Below are 19,974 nucleotides of genomic sequence, written 5' to 3' on the forward strand. Positions count from 1 at the left end.
AGTTTAATATTTTATAAAATCCAAAATGCATTTATTTAATTGGTTTATCTACTATTATAATTACTTAAGTGCATGTAAACCTTTTATAAAAATGTGGTTTCTACATCATAATTACCTATACAATATTTGGTTCACTCCAAACATTTTAGTTTTAATATTTGAAAACTTTTATTGTTTGCTTGATTTTCAATTGTAATTTCGAATCGGTTTTGAACTGACGCGAGATTTAACAACAGTAACTGAGGTGACGTGGCATCATTAGTAGAGGGTTACTGTAGCTTAATTATCCGGGTGTCACAATTCTCCTCGACTACAAGAAATCTCGTCCCGAGATTTAAGAGGGGGAGTAAGGGGGAAATGTCTGGTTATGAAATTCTAATGAATCTTCTCGGTCTTGGTTGCTCTTATCGAAGAGGTCGTTCCATTACATTGACGTCATCATTCCTATGATTCAAGCCATCATGATGAAGTCGTTATCCTTTCTTTGGGAACTCTATCATACTTACAAAAAATAAGGGGGTACTTTGGGAGAACAGGCCTCTACAAGGTTGGCTATTTGGTAGATAACATCGGGGAAGGTGGCGGAAAGTAACTCTCGAATTGTATGTTAAGAAAATATCAAGAGCATAGTAATAAGGTTCCAAGAGAAGTTTTGAATGGGTTGGTAATCGTTCAATGCCTAATTAGAAGGTCAAAGGTGTTCAGAGTAATGAAATAAACATTGCGTTTGATGCCAAAATAGATCTCTAGGAAGATGACCTCGTGACTTACATATGAAGTCAGGCGCGAGGAATAAATTTGGCAACGCGGGTGTACAGGAGAGTGCTACCTCTTGAGCACTGCGTCGGTTTTCCCCGAAGAGGAAGGGATGATGCAGCAAAGTAGCATAAGTATTTCCCTCAGTTTTTGAGAACCAACGTATCAATCCAGTAGGAGGCTACGCGCGAGTCCCTCGTACCTGCACAAAACAAATAAATCCTCGCAACCAACGCAAATAGGGGTTGTCAATCCCTATCAGGCCACCTACGAGAGTGAGATCTAATAGATATGATAAGATAATATTTTTGGTCTTTTTATGATAAAAGATGCAAAGTAAAATAAAGGCAAAGTAAATAGCAAAGTAAATAACTAAGTAGTAGGAGATCAATATGATAAAGATAGACCTGGGGGCCATAGGTTTCACTAGTGGCTTCTCTCGAGAGCATAAGTATTCTACGGTGGGTGAACAAATTATTGTTGAGCAATTGACAAAATTGAGCATAGTTATGAGAATATCTAGGTATGATCATGTATATAGGCATCACGTCCGAGACAAGTAGACCGACTCCTACTTGCATCGACTACTGTTACTCCACTCATCGACCGCTATCTAGCATGCATCTAGAGTATTAAGTTAAAAACAGAGTAACACCTTAAGCAAGATGACATGATGTAGAGGGACAGACTCATGCAATATGAAGAAAATCCCATCTTGTTATCCTCGATGGCAACAATACAATACATGCCTTGCTGCCCTTACTGTCACCGGGAAAGGACACCACAAGATTGAACCCAAAGCTAAGAACTTCTCCCATTGCAAGAAAGATCAATCTAGTAGGCCAAACCAAACTAATAATTCGAAGAGACTTGCAAAGATAACCAATCATACATAAAAGAATTCAGAGAAGATTCAAATATTATTCATAGATAGACTTGATCATAAACCCACAATTCATCGGTCTCAACAAACACACCACAAAAAGAAGATTACATCGAATAGTTCTCCACAAGGGAGGAGGAGAACGTTGTATTGAGATCCAAAAAGAGAGAAGAAGCCATCTAGCTACTAACTATGGACCCGTAGGTCTGAGGTAAACTACTCACACTTCATTGGAGGGCTATGGTGTTGATGTAGAAGCCCTCTGTGATTGATGCCCCCTCCGGCGGAGCTCCCGAATAGGCCCCAAGATGGGATCTCATGGATACAGAAAGTTACGGCGGCGGAATTAGGGTTTTGGCTCTGTATCTGATCGTTTGGGGGTACGTGGATATATATAGGAGGAAGGAGTACATCGGTGGAGCAACAAGGGGGCCACGAGGGTGGAGGGCGCGCCTAGGGTAGGCAGGCGCGCCCCCCTACCTCGTGGCCTCCTGTTTCTTTTCTTGACGTAGGGTCCAAGTCTCTCTGGTCTTATCCATTGATAAAATCACGTACCCGAAGGTTTCATTCCGTTTGGACTCCGTTTGATATTCCTTTTCTTCGAAACCCTAAAACAGGCAAAAACAGCAATTCTGGGCTGGGCCTCCGGTTAATAGGTTAGTCCCCCCAAAAAATATAAGTGGATAATAAAGCCCAATAATGTCCAAAACAGTAGATAATATAGCATGGAGCAATCAAAAATTATAGATACGTTGGAGACGTATCAAGCATCCCCAAGCTTAATTCCTGCTCGTCCTCGAGTAGGCAAATGATAACAACATAATTTTTGATGCGGAGTGCTACTTGGCATAATTTTAATGTAATTCTTCTTAATTGTGGTATGAATATTCAGATCCTAAAGATTCAAGACAAAAGTTCATATTGACATAAAAATAATAATACTTCAAGCATACTAACAAAGAAATTATGTCTTCTCAAAATAACATGGCTAAAGAAAGTTATCCCTACAAAATCATATAGTTTGGCTATGCTATATCTTCACCACACAAAATATTTAAATCATGCACAACCCCGATGAGAAGCCAAGCAATTGTTTCATCCTTTTGACATTCTCAAAACTTTTTCAATTTTCACGCAATACATGAGCGTGAGCCATGGATATAGCACTATAGGTGGATTAGAGTGGCGTTTGTGGAGAAGACAAAAAGGGAGAAGATAGTCTCACATCAACTAGGCATATCAACGGGCTATGGAGATGCCCATCAATAGATATCAATTTGAGTGAGTAGGGATTGCCATGCAACAGATGCACTAGAGCTATAAGTATATGAAAGCTCAAAAAGAAACTAAGTGGGTGTGCATCCAACTTGCTTGCTCATGAAGACCTAGGGCATTTGAGGAAGCCCATCATTGGAATATACAAGCCAAGTTCTATAATGAAAGATTCCCACTAGCATATGAAAGTGATAACATGAGAGACTCTCTACTATGAAGATCATGGTGCTACTTTGAAGCACAAGTGTGGTAAAAGGATAGTAACATTGTCCCTTCTCTCTTTTTCTCTCATTTTTTTATTTGGGCCTTTTCTCTTTTTTTATGGCCTCTTTTCTTTCTCTTTTTTTCTTTTTATTTTTCCTTCGGAGTCTCATCTTGACTTGTGGGGGAATCATAGTCTCCATCATCCTTTCCTCACTGGGACAATGCTCTAATAATGATGATCATCGCACTTTTATTTTTCTTACAACTCAACAATTACAACTCGATACTTAGAACAAAATATGACTCTATATGAATGCCTCCGGCAGTGTACCAGGATATGCAATGAATCAAGAGTGACACGTATGAAATAATTATGAATGGTGGCTTTGCCACAAATACGATGTCAACTACATGATCATGCTAAGAAATATGACAATTATGGAGTGTCATAATAAACGGAATGGTGGAAAGTTGCATGGCAATATATCTCGGAATGGCTATGAAAATGCGATAATAGGTAAGTATGGTGGCTGTTTTGAGGAAGGTATATGGTGGGTGTATGACCGGCGAAAGGTGCACGGTATTAGAGAGCCTAGCAAAGGTGGAAGGGTGAGAGTGCGTATAATCCATGGACTCAATATTAGTCATAAAGAACTCATATGCTTATTGCCTACAAGTTATCAAAGCAAAGTATTACGTGCATGCTCCTAGGGGGATAGATTGGTAGGAAAAGAACATCGCTCGTCCCCGACCGCCACTCATAAGGAAGGCAATCAAAAAATAAATCATGCTCCGACTTCATCACATAACGGTTCACCATACGTGCATGCTACGGGAATCACAAGCTTCAACACAAGTATTTCTCAAATTCACAACTACTCAACTATCACATCTTTAATATCACCATCTCCATATCTCAAAACAATTATCAAGTATCAAACTTATCATAGTATTCAACACACTCATAAGAGAATTTTTTTATTCTTGAATACCTAGCATATTAGGATTTTAAGAAAATTACCATGCTATTTAAGACTCTCAAAATAATCTAAGTGAATCATTAGAGATCAATAGTTTCTATAAAACAAATCCACCACCGTGCTCTAAAAGATATAAGTGAAGTACTAGAGCAAAACTATATAACTCAAAAGATATAAGCGAAGCACATAGAGTATTCTAACAAATTCTAAATCATGTATGGCTCTCTCAAAAAGTGTGTACAGCAAGGATGATTGTGGTAAACTAACAAATAAAGACTAAAATAATACAAGACGCTCCAAGCAAAACACATATCATGTGGCGAATAAAAATATAGCTCCAAGTAAAGTTACCGATAGAAGTAGACGAAAGAGGGGATGCCTTCCGGGGCATCCCCAAGCTTTGGCTTTTAGGTGTCCTTAGATTATATTGGGGGTGCCATGGGAATCCCCAAGCTTAGGCTCTTGCCACTCCTTGTTCCATAATCCATCAAATCTCTACCCAAAACTTGAAAACTTCACAACACAAAACTTAAAGTAGAAAATCTCGTGGGCTCCGTTAGCGAAAGAAAACAAAAGACCACTTCAAGGTACTGTAATGAACCCATTATTTATTTATATTGGTGTTATACCTACTGTATTCCAACTTCTCTATGGTTTATTAACTATTTTACTAGTCATAGATTCATCAAAATAAGCAAACAACACACAAAAAACAGAATCTGTCGAAAACAGAACAGTCTGTAGTCATCTGTAGCTAGCGCAAGATCTGGAACCCCAAAATTTCTGAAATAAAATTATGTACGTGAGAAATTTATCTATTAATCATATGCAAAAAGAATTAACTAAATATCACTTTCTAAATAAAAATGGCAGCATTTCTCGTGAGCGCTAAAGTTTCTGTTTTTTACAGCAAGTTCAACAAGACTTTCGCCCAAGTCTTCCCAACGGTTCTACTTGGCACAAACACTAATTAAACACAAAAAACACAACCAAAACAGAGGCTAGATAAATTATTTATTACTAAACATGAGCAAAAATCAAGGAATAAAAATAAAATTGGGTTGCCTCCCAACAAGCGCTATCGTTTAACGCCCCTAGCTAGGCATAACAAGCAAGAATAGATCTAGGTATTGCCATAATAGTAAGATAGATTATTAAAACTCATTTCATATTCTCTATGTTCGGCAGCAAGTTTTCTTTGAGGCAAGCAAAATTAATCAAAAGGTCTAAATTTAATGGGACAAAATTCCCCAAGATCAACCTTGGGAGGTATAGGTTCCTCCTTTGGTCCTTCATATTGCACAACCAATTCATCATTATAAGCATTCTTTGGACAGAACTTTGTGAGCCTATATTCAAGAGAATACCCAAGTTCATTATTTCGAATAGCCAAATCATCATTAAGTTCAGAGATTCTATTAACTAAAACATTGGTAGGAACCCTTTTTCAAAGATTTTCATTGAAAGCAACATAGTCTAGAGATTCAAAATGCATTATTTCTTATTGATCAAAGAGGATAGCCTCTATGGGAGGATGTCAAGCGTCCACCCTATAGTGTGCAAAGATTTCTTTGGCCTCTTTTATTATGAATCTAAACTCATGAGCCAAAAAGATAGTGGCAGCACGCTTAACAGAAGAATGCTCAATATTAGAAAATTGCAAAAAAATCCTTTGTATGGAAGGATGCATGTGCATGAATTGTCTTTCAAGTTCAACTACAAGCATGGCAATAGCGTCCACAAGACTACTAGTTCGGTGAAGGATAGAACTACCCATAGAAGGTAAAGCACCGGCACAAGTAAAGAAATCTTGAATAACTCCTTTTCCAATAATATTACCACTACCAACACGAAATCTTTTTATATGTGAGATAGTGGGTTCTTTAGTAGGAGCATCAGAATTATTATCGATAATAGTTTCCCCAATTTCAGACATAGAGGCAGAAGGTAAAGGACTAGCCATAACGACAAGCAAACAAACTAACACACAAGCAAACAAAAAGCAAGCGGGCGAAAAGAGGCAAATAGAGAGGGAGGAAGGATACAGAGAGAGAGGGCGAATAAAACGGCAAGGGTGAAGTGGGGGAGAGGAAAACAAGAGGCAAATGGCAAATAATGTAATGCGGGAGATAAGGGTATGTGATGGGTACTTGGTATGTTGACTTTTGTGTAGACCCCCCCGGCAATGGTGCCAGAAATCCTTCTTGCTACCTCTTGAGCACTGTGTTGGTTTTCCCCGAAGAGGAAGGGATGATGCAGCAAAGTAGCGTAAGTATTTCCCTCAGTTTTTGAGAACCAAGGTATCAATCCAGTAGGAGGCTAGGCAAGAGTCCCTCGTACCTGCACAAAACAAATAAATCCTCGCAACCAACGCAAATAGGGGTTGTCAATCCCTATAAGGCCACCTACGAGAGTGAGATGTGATAGATATGATAAGATAATATTTTTGGTATTTTTATGATAAAAGATGCAAAGTAAAATAAAGGCAAAGTAAATAGCAAAGTAAATAACTAAGTAGTAGGAGATCAATATGATAAAGATAGACTCGGGGGCCATAGGTTTCACTAGTGGCTTCTCTCGAGAGCATAAGTATTCTATGGTGGGTGAACAAATTACTGTTGAGCAATTGACAGAATTGAGCATAGTTATGAGAATATCTAGGTATGATCATGTATATAGGCATCACGTCCGAGACAAGTAGACCGACTCCTGCCTACATCTACTACTATTACTCCACTCATCGACCGCTATCCAGCATGCATCTAGAGTATTAAGTTAAAAACAGAGTAACGCCTTAAGAAACATGACATGATGTAGAGGGATAGACTCATGCAATATGAAGAAAACCCCATCTTGTTATCCTCGATGGCAACAATACAATACGTGCCTTGCTTCCCTTACTGTCACCGGGAAAGGACACCGCAAGATTGAACCCAAAGCGAAGCACTTCTCCCATTGCAAGAAAGATCAATCTAGTAGGCCAAACCAAACTAATAATTCGAAGAGACTTGCAAAGATAACCAATCATACATAAAAGAATTCAGAGAAAATTCAAATATTATTCATAGATAGACTTGATCATAAACCCACAATTCATCGGTCTCAACAAACACACCACAAAAAGAAGATTACATCGAATAGTTCTCCACAAGAGAGGGGGAGAACGTTGTATTGAGATCCAAAAAGAGAGAAGAAGCCATCTAGCTACTAACTATGGACCCGTAGGTCTGAGGTAAACTACTCACACTTCATCGGAGGGCTATGGTGTTGATGTAGAAGCCCTCCGTGATGGATGCCCCCTCCGGCGGAGCTCCAGAATAGGCCCCAAGATGGGATCTCGTGGATACATAAAGTTACAACGGTGGAATTAGAGTTATGGCTCCGTATCTAATCGTTTGGGGGTACGTGGATATATATAGGAGGAAGGAGTACGTCGTGGAGCAATAGGGGGCCCACGAGGGTGGAGGGCGTGCCTAGGGTAGGTAGGCGCGCCCCCTACCTCGTGGCCTCATGTTTCTTTTCTTGACGTAGGGTCCAAGTCTCTCTGGTCTTATTCGTTGAGAAAATCACGTTCCCGGAGGTTTCATTCCGTTTGGAATCCGTTTGATATTCCTTTTCTTCAAAACCCTAGAACAGGTAAAAAACAGCAAATCTGGGCTGGGCCTCCGGTTAATAGGTTAGTCCCAAAAATAATATAAAAGTGGATAATAAAGCCCAATAATGTCCAAAACAATAGATAATATAGCATGGAGCAATCAAAAATTATAGATACGTTGGAGACATATCAGAGAGCTAGGTTTCGATCCTGTGGAACTGTGGGTTATGGGCCCACCATGTGGGTTAAAAGTAGGGGTGCGGTGATATCTTGCACGGTAATGATAGCAAGGCATGCCAGAGAATAGCCTGTCAGTTATGTCGGCAACAACATCGATACTAAGGGCGAGAGACGAAGAGAACCATTTTCCTGTTCGTTGAACGAGGCGGACCAATAGGCAAAGTTCTCGTCCATCGGTGGTTATCGAAATGTTATAAACAATAGTAACAAGGTCATGCTGACAGAGTTGTATACCGAGGTGTTTACATAAGCAAGATAATATTACTACTTAGATCATATAGATCATAAGAAAGGTTAAACCACCAAACAACGGAAAGGAAAATATGGTTATCAGATTAAACAGAACAATGGAAAGGAAAATGTGTTTAAACACATATATCAGGGGTATATCCTTCCCAAGGACAAGCAGAGCATGATATCCTTGACAGGATAGAAAGTAGAAAACCATTTAGCTAAGGGGAGAGGAATTTCATGACATTACCCAAACAAAGGTGTTTGGATAATTGATAAGGAAAATTTAGCAATGTTCTTCAAATGTTTTCATTGAAAATTGGAGTACCACAGACATGCTTCGAGATAGCATTGACATGGTCTTCAAGCAAAGGTCGAACTTGGATACACAGAGGATTCATCAGGAATAACTTACAGAATAAGTCTTACAATTTCCTCGAGGAAGAATGGTTGACCTTGCTAAAAAGGAAACTATAACAATAGGTCCTCCAACCAGGTGTGCTAGGCATGACATCACCATACTGGGTCATATAAAGACCAATGTTATAACTCTTGAAAATATGTTTCAACCATCACATCTGACCGAAATTCAGATCTGATTGGTGTCAGGATACCTCAGACTCGGGATGCCTGAGAAGAAAACGGTGCAACACAAATTGACGAGATGACATAGTAAGATTCTCGAGAATTGAACTACGGAAACGAGTTCTTAAACAAGAGTTCATCATTAAACCAAGGAGAGGATGAGGAGGGGGATGATGAACTCAGTGACAATTCATCAAGATTTACAAAAAAAGATGGATTTCCCCAATCATGTGAACAAGGAGATAACATTTGTCAGATCAAATGATATAATGATGTATGCCCAAGGGAAGCTTAGACAAATAAACATTGATCAAAAAGTGCATCCAAAATATGGACAAAGTAGCACGATCAATGTTAGGATGATGAGTAAATAATCAACACAAGAAGAAACAAACTATCATTCATCATTTACAAACAATAGGGTTGCTAGAAGTTTTGAATTCACACATCAAAGTTCATTTGTCGACATTCCGGCTATAAACAACACGTGGACCAACAAGGAATGGTGATGGTAAGAAGTATCACTTGTAATTCCCACGGCATTCTTGACATAAAAGGTGGTAATGTTCCAAGGTAAAGAAGAACAAATGCTGGATAGCAAGGAACTCAAGGTATAACACAAAACACGATCAAGTTTATGTTAGAGGGATGGCAATAAAGTGGCCGATGATAACACAAATCATCAAGGGCAAGGATGGTATTCCTCATCACGAATTCGATTGATATCCTAGAAGAGTTCAGAATGTTGATGATGATCATGACACAACTGTCGAGAGAATTCATGAAGATGTAATCCATCAGCGATGACATCAAGTCAAAGGAATGATGAAGCGAAAGGTTATTGGAACCACGGGTACGACACAAACTCGAAACCAATCTTGTGGTTTAAGGAGAAATGATATGATCTTGAAGATCGATGTAAGCTTAGCTCATTGTCGAAAATTGCACTCCAGAAAGAAGGACCAGCTAGCACAGTTAAAATTAGCATGATAATGATATAGCCGATCGGGCTAGGAATAACTTAAATGATTATTAACTCATAAGCAACAAAATTTACTTAGAGTTATTGAATCAGAGTGTGGAATCGATTCACTTACCGGTGTTCTTGAGTGACTATTAACTAGGAACCCGGGGGTGGATTGGAATCGGCGAGAATAATAGTTGATGAAGAACTCATAAGAAGTTATGTAGTTCCTTGATATTCTCGAGATACCAGAGGGTATACTCGAAAGCAAAACAGAATAGAAGCTGAATTGGAGCGTTGACTTGCGATAGCAGATACTTTAATCTTGTCAGAATAGACGAGGCAATGGAATGGTTTCCTTTCAGATATATTGAATAAGGTTAGCATGGTTGGAACCATAACTACAAGGGATCCAATTTACGATACCGGAAGAATTATTCAAATGATTAACTATTCTTGCAAGAAGCTTTCATGATAAGTTTCACATCGTGTCCATGGGCATGAACACAAAGGTTCAAGGTCGATTCCCACTTCTGCAATGCATAACCTTTCATTCACTTCTCATTTTCGGAAAAGTTGTAGTGTTGAAATTTTATTTGGCGAAGCAATAGAAGAGTATGACTCATGACAACTTTCGGGTTCATACGGTTTGGGGAAGGCATAGGTTCAACCCATTGAGGCCTCTTAGGAGCATATACCACAAATTTCAAGAATAAATAACACAAGCTTGATAGTAGAGCATGCTTGAGCAAGAAGAGGATACAATTTACCAAAGGCATTATGTATCAGAAGAAAGGCTCACAAGCTTATTGAATATGAAGGACGTTGTCAGATAAAATCCGACAAAGGGTCTGGTGGTCCACAAGGGATCTGATGTGAGCATCGATACCCAACCAGAGGAAGAAAGAATGCAAGGAGATCATATTATAGAAACAACTGACTAACTCAAAGCTCAAATGCAAAGGAATTATGAATTCCAAGACAAGGGATCAGAAGCAATGCTCTAATTATGGATGGATAAGATGAATAGCCTTAGGGGTACAATCGATGGCAATTTGATTGGTCGAGATCCAGCTCCCGTTGAAAATGGCATCTGAGCCGGAAGGATGAATTCTAGGATTTGATTGAGGAATGCGAGCATCCTCCACATATCAAATCAATGGACTTAAAATGATAAAGACAAGGGATGCCAATAATATTACGAGACTTATGGGATAAACCATTCTGCAAGGAAGCAAGAATTTCAAGAGCAATAGGCTGCTCAGGATTTTTGAAAGATCGAATGGTATTTCTAAGTCTTTTGCGGAACAAGAGAACAACTGGGAATGAGCGGATACTCGATAAGTGCGATGAATTATCCGTAGGGGTATTCATGTGGCAAGATCTATAAGGCAGTGGCTCAAGAGATTCTTCAAAGTCGAAGAATGAATCGATGCACCTTGTAATAACAAGAGTAACTGGGGATGAATGTAAGAATGGCAAGGGAATGTAGTTATCTATTAGGGTTGATGGTGGAAGGGAATTGCACACGCGTGAGCACAAGTTCTTGGGACAACATCGGGGAGTATCTTCAATTAAAGTAATCATTAACCCAACAAGTTAATTAAATAAAGTGATGAGATCAACATAATAATTCAAGCACCAGATACTTAAGATGTCCATAACCGGGGACACGGCTAATCATGATTAGTTTGTACACTCTGTAGAGGTTTGCACACTTTTCCCCACAAGACTCGATCTCCTCCATTGATTTCTCGCACTACATGATGTTTGAGAAATGCATGACCGAGACACAGTCTTTCATAAGCATTAGCCCTTTCAACGGGTAAACCGTACCACCTACATCCCCTACATCTGCTAGTTTACCACTGAAAGAGGTCACAAACATACTCAACTATGCCAGAGCCCATAATGGCTTGTGGCTGCACACAAATGTTTCCAGCATGAATAACATTATGATCCCTTTGAGACTGGGTGGCGGACCATAGGATGATCACACGGACTCCCCAGGATCTCCTTGGACAACAATGGATTGCCCCAGGTGCCCACAAACAATACACCCAGATGTGTGCTAAAGTAGCCACCTTAAAATAAACCCTTAGTTCATAATAACACTCACATCTGTCATGAATCACTCAAACCAAACCACGTCTACGAGCATAGCATATCGGTGTAAGCATAACATAGTAACTCCCAGGGTTCGAATGAAAAGGGCAATAGGTATGACCTCAACAACTACTTCCCAATACCCACATGTTAAACAGATCCTAATCATGCAATGTTTGAGGGTTTGAAACTAATGCATAAAAACTGGGTAATAAAGGGGTATGATCAAAGTGTTACTTGCCTTGCTGATGATGTGAAAACCCTAGTGACACGTAGTAACACACTTCGCACTCCGGAAACTCTATCTCAAACTAACAATAGCATACATAATAACTCAAACAATATATGCAAGGTTAAACTCAACAGAAAATATCCAAATCGAAAGTTCAAGAGAAGAGCTTTGATTTGCAAAAAGAATCAATCGAATCAGAGCTACTAAACTCAAACTGCGGTAAAAAGAAGTTCAAATTCAAATCTACTTGCAACCAAATTTTAATTTGTCAAAAGCATATTCAAGTTAATTAACTGGAAATAGGGGTTCGAGACGAAGATTTTGGCATTGGTTTCACTGGAGTGGGACGAATGGTTAAAAGGTTGCGAGCGATAGAAGACCATGGGCTAATCTATGATAAAAACAATCGCGGATAGGTCCCTGACCGAAAATAAAAATAACAGAAAAACACTAACGAACGAACGTTCGCTAACAGAGACAAACGAACGAAAACGTTCGCGGATAGAGACGTTCGGGTCAACGTTCGCCAAATAGATCCGAAAACCCTAAAAAAACTGGTGGCCGTTTTTACCAGTTCACGACGAAAACCGGTGGTCGGTGGCGGCGGGATCCAGTGAACAGTGCGGCGGCTCGGGGCAGCTCCGGCAGTGGCGTGGTGGGGCGGCGGCGCGGGCGGTGGCGAGCAATGGTAGCGGCGGCGGCGCGGGCGGTGGCAAGCAATGGCATTGGCGGCGGCGCGGGCGGCAGCGAGCAATGGCAGTGGCGATGGCGCGGCTCGGCGGTGGTGGTGGCGCGGCTCGGGGTGGGGAGTGGCGGCAGGGGCCTCCACCTATTCAAAGAGGCTGGGGGCGGCGGCTTGCGCGAGGGGCCGGCGCGGGGGCGGAGTCCGGCTCGGATTCCCCTCGGCGTCCGTGCGGTGCACAGCGGGGGTGAACGAAGGCGGCGGCGCTGTGGGCTTCGGCCCGGCTCGGCTGGGCCTTTGGCCAAGTCGGGGGGGCACTTTAAAAAAAATTCCGCCGAATAAAAATCCTAATAAAATATAAGAAAAATCTAAAAATGCCAAAAACAAATTTCACCATTTAAATAAAACATTTAGAAGAAAGTGAACATTTTTTTGCCTAAAATGCAATTTTCATAAATGCATATTTTGCTAATTCAAATAAAATCTCAAATAAAATATTTATTTGACATTAAAATTTTACCTCCAATATTCCTCTCTTTTTGAAGAAGTCATATTATCTTCCCTCTTATATTTTCATTATTGGAAATAATTGGAGAGAAAAATATTAAAATCAAAGTGATCCCTCTTTTCAAATTTGAGAAAAATTCAAATATGAAAATAAATGAAATCCCCAACTCTCTCCTTGGGTCCTTGAGTTGCTTAAGATTTCTAGGATCGCAACAAAACGCAAATAAAATATGATATGCATATGATGACCTATATATAACGTCGAAATTGAAAATTAGGATGTTACAAACCTACCCCCCTTAAGATGATTCTCGCCCTTGAGATTCGGGTTGGCTACAAAATAGGTGTGGGTGGCTTCATCCTCGGTATGGTGTCTCCACTGAACTTTGCAAAACTTTATAACCTTGTTGTGTGTTACTTGGCTGGCAAACTCGAGAATCTTGACGGGTTTCTCCTTGTAGGTCAGATCACTCTCCAACTGAATTGCTTCCAGGGGCACTATATCTCTTAGGGGAATATCGGCCATCTCAACATGGCACTTCTTCAACTGGGAAACATGAAACACAACGTGAACTCCTGACAATCCTTCGGGTAACGCCAACTTGTAAGCAACCTCTCCCATACGTTCCTAAACTCGGTATGGTCCTACAAATCTCGGGGCTAACTTTCCCTTAACTCCAAATTGTTTAACTCCTGGCAGTGGTGACACACGAAGATACGCTCGATCTCCAATTTCATAGACTACCTCCTTGCATTTAGTATCAGCATAACACTTCTGCCTGGACTGAGCTACCTTCAGTCTATCCTGAATCAATTTAACCTTCTCTTCAGACTCTTTGATCAAATCTGGTCCAAACAACTGATAGTCTCCAACTTCATCCCACAGTAACGGTGTCCTGCACCTCCTTCCGTACAAAGCTTTGAAAGGTGCCATATTTAAACTAGCCTAATAACTATTATTGTAGGAGAACTCTACGTAAGGTAAATTGTCATCCCAACTAGATCCATATTCTAGTGCACAAGCTCTCAACATGTCCTCCAGAATCTGATTGACTCTCTCTATTTGTCCATCTGTCTGTGGATGAAAGGTTGGACTAAACTCTAGCCTAGTACCCGAAGTCTGGTGCAGCTGATTCCAAAACTTCGAGGTAAACTATCTCCCTCTATCTGATACGATGGTCCTCAGAACTCCATGCATACATACGATCCCGGTCATATATATCTTGGCCAACATCACGCTCGTATAGGTAATTTTCACTGGGATATAGTGAGCTACCTTGGTCAAGCGATCAACTACTACCCAGATAGAGTCATATGCCGATCGGGTCTTGGGTAATCCGGTGATGAAATCCATGCCAAGCTTGTCCCACTTCCATTCGGGTATCGGCATAGGCTGAAGCAATCCTGCCGGCTTCTGTTGTTCTACCTTCACTCTTTGATATACATCACATACTGCTACACACTCGGCAATATCCTTCTTCATACCTATCCACCAGAAATGCTCCTTCAAATCCAAATACATCTTGGTGTTTTCGGGGTGAATCGAGTATGGCGAGTCATGAGCTTCCTGAAGTATTAACTTCATGATCTCCGCATTATTGGGCACATATATACGATACTCAAACCATAAGGTCTCGTGCTCATCCTCACGGAAACCCTTGGCTTTTCCCTTGCTCATCTTCTCCTTTATCTTAGCGATTTCCTTATCATCCTTCTAAGCTTCTCGAATCTTCCCCAATAATGTAGACTTAACCTCCATTGTTGCCACAAAACCTCTTGTACCTTTCTCCAAACGAAGTTCCTTGAGATCGTCAACCAACTCCTGCGGTAATCCTACGCTTACGAGGGTATTGGCATAACTCTTTCGGCTCAAAGCGTCTGCTACGACATTGGCCTTTCCTGGATGATAGTGTAACTTCATATCATAATCCTTTATGACCTCCAACCATCTCCTTTTCCTGAGATTTAACTCCTTCTGCGTGTAAATGTACTTCAACTCTTATGATCCATGTACACATGACAACGGTTCCTGATAAGAAAATGTCTCTAGGCCTTGAGCGCATGCACTAAGGCTGCTAACTCCAAATCATGTGTGGCATAATTCAACTCATGAGGTCGAAGCTATCGTGAGGCATATGAAACAACTCTTCCGTCCTGCATTAGCACTCCTCCATGTCCTAAGCGAGAAGCATCGTAATACACTTGGAAATCCTTGCGTATATCCGGAAGAATCAGCACTGAGGCTGTAACCAAACATTTCTGCAACTCCTGAAAACTGTCCTCACAATCTCCAGTCCATTTGAACTTGATGTCCTTCTTCAATAATTCGTTCATGGGTTTCGCAATCTTGGAGAAATTCTCAATGAACCTCCTGTAATATCCTGCGAGCCCCAGAAAACTGCGGATCTCTCCAACTGAGGTGGGTGCCAGCCACTTAGTGACCGACTGAACCTTGGTGGGGTCTACTGCTATACCTTCTCCTGATATAACATGTCCAAGAAATCCAACTTCCTTCAGCCAAAACTCGCATTTGCTGAACTTGGCATATAGCTGATGTTCCCTGAGCTTCTTGAGAACTAAACGCAAATGCTCCTTGTGCTCCTCTTCATTCCTCGAGTATACCAAAATATCATCGGTGAACACCACAAAAAACTTATCCAAGAACTCCATGAACACTTTATTCATCGTACTCATAAAATAGGTAGGGGCATTGGTCAATCCGAATGACATAACTATGTACTCATAGCCCGTACCTTGTGGTGAAAGTTGTCTTAGGTATATCCTGCTCTCGGATCTTCAACTGGTGGTATCCTGATCAGAGAACGATCTTGAAGAATAATTTAGCTCCCTGCAACTGGTCAAATATATCATTGATCATCGGTAGTGGGTACTTGTTCTTGATCGTCACTTCATTCAATGCTCGATAATCAACAACCATTCTCAAAGATCCATCCTTCTTCTCAACTAAGAGCACTGGGGCTCCCCACGGTGACAAACTTCGTCGAATGTAACCTTTCTCTAGTAACACCTTAATCCGCTTCTTAATTTCCTCCAGATCATTTGCGGGAATCCGGTATGGCCTCTTTGATATTGGCCTGGTTCCTGGCAACAACTCTATCAAAAATTCTATGTCTCGATCTGGTGGCATGCCTAGTAATTCCTTTGGAAATACATCCGGGTAATCCTTCACAACAGGCACTTCTTCTTGAACAACTCCCGAAAGAGAATTTACTTGGGTCCTCCTTGGCGCATGTCTAGACACATACTTGATCCTCAAGATCCTTGCGATAAACTTCACCGATACGTCCCATGGCGATGTGAGCTGCCATGCTCTTTCCTAGACTCTAGGTTGGTGCATCAAAGGAAAACTCTATGGGCTCAGTAATTGGTATGATTGTCCTTCATGGAACATTTACTCGAACGGTCCAACGCTCTTCTTCCGGTAGAGTGGGGGTGTAGGTCCCAGTGAAGCTTGGTATTCCGATGTTCAAATATCTGGTGGCTTCCTTCAAGTGTCGTCCAAAAGGGGTGTCTTCATCCACTTGAGAAAACTTGTTCCTTGGGTCTGCCATCTATAGAGTGGAAAGTGGAGAAGAGTCAGATATGAGTACAGAAGAGTGACCTAAGGCTTATCTTAGTGGTCGCATCCTACAGTCAGCGTGTGCTCTAATACCATCTTGTAGCGATCCGATCTCTGTGCATAAGTGTCATCCCTGGATCGATAATGCTGACACACACAGTACTTGAAGGATTTATAGCAAAGTTCAATCGCACACTTATTACATCGAATATCTCAAAAGAGATACTTATTACAATAATATGGCGGAAGGCCAATTATGAACATAACAGCACAAGGCTTCGAAGTAAAAATGAGTCCATCAACTCCAACGGCATAGCTGAGTGCAAGACAACGACCTAGAGCACCTTACTCTTCGTCTGAAAAGTCTGCAACATAATACGTTGTAGCCCGAAACGGGTCAGCACATGGAATATGCTGGCAAAATAACACTGTAGAGCAATGAACAAGTAGCACCTATAATTATATGCATATTTGGCTGGTGGAGGCTCTATGGTTATTTTTGCAGAAAGCTAGTTTTTCCCTACAACAAAAGAATATATTTTATTTAACTACAAAGTTTGTTGAAAACATTGAGAATGGTAACCCAATCTCAATACCAATTAAGGTAATCACTAACCCAACAAGTTAATTAAATGAAGTGATGAGATCAACATAATAATTCAAGCACCAGATACTCAAGATGTCCATAACCGGGGACACGGCTAATCATGATTAGTTTGTACACTCTGCAGAGGTTTGCGCACTTTTCCCCACAAGACTCGATCTCCTCTGTTGATTTCTTGCACTACATGATGTTTGAGAAATGATGACCGAGACACGGTCTTTCAGAAGCATTAGCCCTTTCGACGGGTAAATCGTACCACCTACATCCCCTACATCTGCTAGTTTACCACTGAAATAGGTCACACAACATACTCAACTATGCCAGAGCCCATAATGGCTTGTGGCTGCACACGGAAGTTTCCAGCATGAATAACATTATGATCCCTTTGACCCTAGGTGGCGGACCATAGGATGATCACACGGATTCCCCGGAATCTCCTTGGACAACACTTGATTGCCCCAGGTGCCCACAAACAATCCACCCAGATGTGTGTTAAAGTAGCCACCTTAAAATAAACCCTTAGTTCATAATAATACTCACATCTGTCATGAATCACTCAAACCAAACCACATCTACGAGCATAACATAGCGGTGTAAGCATAACGTAGTAACTCCCAGGGTTTGAATGAAAAGGGCAATAGGTACTACTTCAACAAATACTTCCCAATACCCACATGTTAAACAACTCCTAATCATGCAATGTATGATGGTTTGAAACTAATGCATAAAAACTAGGTAATGAAGGGGTATGATCAAAGTGTTACTTGCCTTGCTGAGGATCTGAAAACCCTAGTGACTCGTGGTAGCATACTTCGCACTCCGGAAACTCTATCGCAAACAAACAATAGCATACATAAGCACTCAAACAATAGATGCAAGGGTAAACTTACGAGAACAAGATCCAAATCAAAAATTCAAGAGAAGAGCTTCGATTTGCAAAAAGAATCAATCGAATCGGAGCTACGAAACTCAAACATCGGTCAAAAGAAGTTCAAATTCAAATCTGCTTGCAACCAAATTTTAAATTGTCAAAACCATGTTCAAGTTGATTAACTGGAAAGAGGGGTTCGATTCGAAGATTTTGGCATTTGTTTCACTAGATTTGGATGAACGGTTAAAAAGTTGCAAGCGATAGAAGATCAGGGGCTAATCTGTGATAAAAATAATCATAGATAGGTCCCTGGCCGAAAATAAAAATAAAAGAAAAACCGTAACGAACGAACGTTCGCAAACAGAGACAAAGGAATGAAAATCTTCGCGAACAGAGACGTTCGGGTGAACGTTCGCTAAATAGATCCGATCGGAAAACCGAGAAAACCCTAACCCTACAATAAAACCGATCTAGATCGAAAACCCCAAAAAATCGGCGGCGGTTTTTACCGGTTCACGACCAAAACTAGTGGTCGGCGGCGTCGGGATCCGGCGAACGGCGCGGCAGCGTGGGGCGGCTCCGGCAGCGGCGTGGTGGGGCGGCGGTGTCGGCGGCACACGGCGGCGACAGCGCGGGCAGTAGGCGGAGCGGGCGGCGGCGAGCAATGACAGCAAGGCGGCTCGGCGGCGGTGGTGGCATGGCTCGGGGTGGGGAGAGGCGGCGGGGGCCTCGGCCTATTTAAAGAGGCCGGGGGCGGCGGCTTGCGCGAGGGGCCGGCGCGGGGGCGGAGTCTGGCACAGACTCCCCCTCGGCGTCCGTGCGGCGCACGACATCGGGGAAGGAAGGCGGCGGCGTTGTGGGCTTCGGCCTAGCTCGGCTGGACCTTTGGCCCAGTCGGGCGGAAACTTTTTTTTAAATAAATTCCGCCGAATAAAAATCCTAATAAAATATAAAGAAAGCTAAAAATGCCAAAAACAATTTTCACTGTCTAAATAAAATATTTAGAACAAAGTGAACATTTTTCTGCCCTAAAAATACTATTTTCAAAAATGCATATTTTTCTAATTCAAATAAAATCCAACTAAATTATTTGTTTGATTTTAAAATTTTACCTCCAATATTCCTCTCTTTTTGAAGAAGTCATATTATCTTCCCTCTTTTATTTTTATTATTGGAAGTAATTGGAGAGAAAAATAATAAAATGAAAGTGATCCCTCTTTTCAAATTTGAGAAAAAGTCAAATATGAAAATAAATGAAATTCCCAACTCTCTCCTTGGGTCCTTGAGTTGCTTAAGATTTCTAGGATCACAACAAAATGCAAATAAAATATGATATGCATATGATGACCTATATATAACATCCAAAATGAAAATTGGGATGTTACATAAAATAACTCATACAAGCATCATATTACAAGCCAGGGGCCTCAAGGGCTCGAATACAAGAGCTTGATCATAGGCGAGTTAGCAGAAGCAACAATATCTGATTACAGACATAAGTTAAACAAGTTTCCATAAGATGGCTGATATGTCTCCAACGTATCTATAATTTTTTATTCCTCCATGCTATTATATTATTTATTTTGGATGTTTATGGGCTTTATTATACACTTCTATATTATTTTTGGGACTAACCTATTAACCGGAGGCCCAACCCAAATTGTTGTTTTCTTGCCTAT

This window comes from Triticum aestivum, chromosome 7A (assembly GCF_018294505.1).
Source record: "Triticum aestivum cultivar Chinese Spring chromosome 7A, IWGSC CS RefSeq v2.1, whole genome shotgun sequence".
Lineage (NCBI taxonomy): Eukaryota > Viridiplantae > Streptophyta > Magnoliopsida > Poales > Poaceae > Triticum > Triticum aestivum.